Source organism: Trichomycterus rosablanca, chromosome 1 (assembly GCF_030014385.1).
Source record: "Trichomycterus rosablanca isolate fTriRos1 chromosome 1, fTriRos1.hap1, whole genome shotgun sequence".
Classification (NCBI taxonomy): Eukaryota; Metazoa; Chordata; class Actinopteri; order Siluriformes; family Trichomycteridae; genus Trichomycterus; species Trichomycterus rosablanca.
This window is the reverse complement of record NC_085988.1, coordinates 86,538,872-86,543,871: the sequence shown is the minus strand read 5'-3', so window position 1 is coordinate 86,543,871 and position 5,000 is coordinate 86,538,872. Positions and strand designations below refer to the sequence as shown.

Below are 5,000 nucleotides of genomic sequence, written 5' to 3'. Positions count from 1 at the left end.
AATAATAATAATAATAATAATAATAATAATAATAATAATAATAATAACAAACATCTTTTAAAGATTTACAGTGAAACATAATATGAACCCCAATGCAGAACTGCTGTAATTTTATTATTATTTTACTGTGTTACTCTGTATGATTATAAATTAAAGCACAAATGGGAACTGAAAGTGACTAAGTGAAGTTGCTGAGTTGATTCAGTAAAGTTCTTTAGTTTTTTATACATAATGATGATGTAGTGACGTGACCTGATGTGACTAAGTATGTGGACACCTGACCGTGAGACTGTTAGACAACACGTTATAAAAACCCTGAGCATCATGAGGAAGTTGCTGTAACAGCCTCGATTTATCTAGAAGACTAGTTGGTGTTGGGGCGGGGGGGGGGGGGGGTTAGTTAATGAGTAGTTAAAGGGTGGTCAGGATTTAAGCTTTTTGCTGTGTCTTTTACATCTCTTGTGTTAACAGGAAGCTCAGCTTGAGGTCAGCATTGACTTCCTGTTTTTGTGAGTGTAAAACGGTTTTACATGCAGAATTTAAAATGTACAAAAGTATATGGACACCGCTCCTAATGATTAAATTAAGATGTTTCAGCCACACCCCGTGCTAATTGTCATGTCTAATAGAAGCACCTTTATATTCTCTTTTAAATAATGAAACTCTGCCTCAAAAAGGTCACAAAGAGTGTGTAAGGAGGAGACTGGTCAGAAAAGCAACCAAGAAGCCAAAAGCGTCTCTAAAGGATCGTTAATAGGAACAGCTGAAACAGGTCGAGCACCAGCCGGGACTCTAAACTCAGCTGGAAATAAAGCTGGAGTCTGGAGTTTACCAAAAGGCATGATGGAGACAGCAAACATGAGAAATCGAGGTTTTGGTCTTTCTGCAAAGTGCTGCATTTGTCAGAAACCCATCACTGCTCATCACCTGAGAACCACAATCCTCACAGTGAAGCATGGTGGTGGTAGCATCATCAGCAGGCACTTAGAAATCAGTCAGATCAACAAATAAGATGAATTAAATCAAACACGGCACAGAAAATCTTCAGTCTGCAGGAGGAGAAGGTTCACCTTCCACCAGCACAACAACCATGAACACAAAGCTCAGACCCGATAAACTGCTCTTCACCAGCATTCTCCATACAATCTGAACTCAATAATTAGGAGGGATGTCCGCATACTTTTGGCCACATGGAGTATTTCTCCAGTAAAACCTTGGTTAGGATGTATGAACAGAATGGGTGTTTCCTACCTGCAGATGAATCAGGAACCTGAGCTCCAGCAATAAAGGAGAAGATCTGAGTGGCCACGCCCAGGTGATTGATGCCAACACACTGCAGGATGGGCGTGGCCTTCGTTTGTGGTAGAGGGACGGATATAGAGCTGTTTAAAGTCACGTTGCTCACAGACTCCTCTTGGATGGTCGCTTCATTTAGGAGAGTTTGATTAGAGAGACGCCACTCCAGTTTGGGAGAGGGGTAACCATGGACCACACAGAAGCACTGGATGGAGGTCTGGTTGGTGTTACAGCTGGAGGAGATCTGAGGAGAGTCTGAAACACAAAACCAAATCCAAAACATGGAACTTTTCCTTTGGTAAACTGGTGATGCTTTTATTTAGATCCAGAAAAGATCAAATTCAGCTCAAATCAACCTGGAGACAAAATGTGACCTGGTGCTGAGTCCTGCTCTCCAGTCCTGAGATTCAGATCACTGCAGGGTTTGGAACTTATTCCATTTAACACCCCTAAACCTAGAGACTGATTTGGGTCGGACTGTATAGGAAACTTGTTCCCACTGGCCGACTGTAGACTAACTGTGGGCTTTAGAAGGTACCACATAAAACCCACAGGCCTTCAGTGACTTTAAGAAGGATAAGCAGAGATGATGATGATGATGATGATGATGGTGGTTAGTATTACCCCAGTAAGAATCTTCATGATGTTAGTCTGTCTGAGGTTTCTATTCTATTTAAGATCTTTATGTTCTTACCGGATGTTCAAACCCACGTCACAAACTTCTGCTTTTATTTAAAAATAAACGACTCGTGGGTTTAAGAACATTCAGAAGCACATCAGTACCAGTAATCAGTAAAGAATAAGATATAAAGAATTTAATCCTCACTGACCACGAGAGATTCTCAACTGGACAAATATCACCTAAATACTGGACATCCAGGGTCACATGTTCCTGCTTAGTTCCCCGGTTCTGAACTGCTTTGCTAGGGAAGCAGTGAAAAAATAAATGGGGGAGGGGGGGCAGTGAACACCTCAACAAGCGCCAGCCAAAGATCATGTTTATATTCTAATAATAATTCCCCACTTCCCAGCTCGACATGAGCACACCTAGAGCACGAGAACATGTGGAGATGTTCCATTCTGAAAGAGGTGTTAGAACCTTCAACTCACACTGAAGATCCAGGTAGCTGGACGAGTTCTGATCTCCACGCTGGTTTTGAGCTCTACAGTATAAACCATGGTGGGTCTCATCAGTCTTGTTGATGATCAGATGGTTTCCGGTTCCGATCTGCTCTCCGTTCCTCCTGTACCAGGTGTAGTTCAGCACTGCTGGGTTGGCATCACTGCTGCAACTCAGATTCACTGAGGAGCCCAGGAGAACCGGAGCTGATGGAGATACCTTCAGCGTGGTGTTTTTAGGAGCATCTGAGGAGAAATATTCTCACATGAATTTATCTTCAAACTAACAGCAGGTTAAAATCATCCAGATCATCAGAACCACTGAACTGGGCAGTTCCTCCCACTGAATTTTTGGGCAGTTCCTCCCATTCCTCTTTGCAGAACCTCTCAATCTCCATCAGGTTAGATGGAGAGCGTCGGTGCACAGGCAGTTTCAGATCTCTCCAGAGATGTTCAATCAGGTTCAGGTCTGAGCTGCTGGCTGGGCCACTCAGGAACATTTACAAGAACTTTGTTCTCCTGGCTGTGAGCTTCGGGTCGTTGTCATGTTAGAGGTAAACCTTCACCCCAGTCTGAGATCCAGAGCGCTCACCCCAACAAGCGCTGACCCTGCAATGTATGTTAATTAAATGCAAAATTGACACAATAAAAAGCGTACAGCTTTACTGCTCTACTGAGCTGCTCGGAGCAGTCTGCCTGTTTTATACGACTCAAAGAGCCAATCAGAAATAAGCAAAGAAATAACTTCACACTGCACAGCATCACACGTTTTTGTGATTGGTGTAGAGATTAAAAAGTCGTTGGGTCGTTGGGTCCGTGTACTTTTGGTCGTTCCTTTTTCACTTCAAAAACCTAAAATGAACAACAGGAAAACGGGGCGTTTCTTTATTTACGTTTCAGGATCAAAAATCAAATAACAAACGAACAGAAACTGAAAATCGGATTCAACCGGAAATAAACACACAAGCGCTGACGTGTATATTTGCTTCAGTGTAAATAAATAAAGTGTTGAGGAGACGGAGTAAACAGTAATAATAACGTGACGCCGCGTCTCCTGTTCTGACTTTTGTATCTGACGTACTTTTTCCTGCCCCTGTAACTCACACTAGAACTATTTTTGCTAAATTAAACAACTATTCTAAGTAAAAGATGCTGTTTATAACGTCTCACCGTCGTCACAATATTTACATTAATATATTTGTACTGTATAGAAGTGAATTCTGTAATACAGGTAGAACTGATCGTACACGTCACTGTAACTATTACAACATTAATGCTTTTTAATCAGCGTTCTGCTTCATGCACTTTTTAGACGCTTCCTCAGTTTATTATCACAGATGAACCTCACATTAATAATCAGCTTTAACTTGTTTTTTTTTTTTTTTGCAAATAGAGCAAAAATATTCACATCAAATATACAAACACAAGAGTCAGAAGAACCGGGGACGCGGCGTTACGTTATTATTACTGTTTCAACACGTGTGCTTCATTTACACTGTTTATATGAAGTAAATAGAAGCATGTCAGCGCTGGTGTGTTTAGTTCTGGTTTAACTGATAAAAAATGTTGATTTCAGAAAATTAAAATACGCCCCGTTTTTCAATTTCTGCTTGTTTGTTATTTGAAATTTGAAATGGAGATGCTGGGTCAGATAAAAAACAATGATCATGTTTATACTCTAATAATAATGACACTTCCCAGCTCGACATGAGCACACCTAGAGCACGAGAACATGAGGAGATGTTCCATTCTGAAAGAGGTGTTAGAACCTTTATTGTACTCACACTGAAGATCCAGGTAGCTGGACGAGTTCTGATCTCCATGCTGGTTTTGAGCTCTACAGTATAAACCATGGTGGGTCTCATCAGTCTGGTTGATGATCAGATGGTTCCCGGTTCCGATCTGCTCTTCGTTCCTTCTGTACCAGGTGTAGTTCAGCACTGCTGGGTTGGCATCACTGCTGCAACTCAGATTCACTGAGAAGCCCAGGAGAACCGGAGCTGATGGAGATACCTTCAGCATGGTGTTTTTAGGAGCGTCTGAGGAGAAATATTCTCACGTGAATTAATTTTGAAACTAACAGCAGGTTAAAATCATCCAGATCATCAGAACCACTGAACTGGGCAGTTTCTCCCACTGAATTTTTGGGCAGTTCCTCCCATTTCTCTTTGCAGAACCTCTCAAGCTCCATCAGGTTAGATGGAGAGTGTCGGTGCACAGGCATTATCAGATCTCTCCAGAGATGTTCAATCAGGTTCAGGTCTGAGCTCTGGCTGGGCCACTCAGGAACCTTTACAAGAACTTTGTTCTCCTGGCTGTGAGCTTCGGGTCGTTGTCATGTTAGCGGTAAACCTTTACCTCAGTCTGAGGTCCAGAGCGCTCTGGAGCAGGTTATCATCAAGGATCTCAGTGTACTGAGCTGCATTCATCTTTCCTTCTATCAGGACTAATCTCCCCGGTCCTGCTGCTGAAAAACATCCCCACATTATGATGCTGCCACCACCATGCTTCACTGTAGGGATGGTATTAGTCAGGTGATGAGCGGCGCCTGGTTTCCTCCAGACGTAACGCTTGGTATTCAGGCC

The 5,000-nt window shown here is 42.4% G+C and overlaps 1 pseudogene; it reads right to left on the bottom strand.

The window, feature by feature from the left end:
* The window catches only part of LOC134330531 (B-cell receptor CD22-like), a 12,587-nt pseudogene that overhangs the window by 3,929 nt on the left and 3,658 nt on the right, over positions 1-5,000 (bottom strand).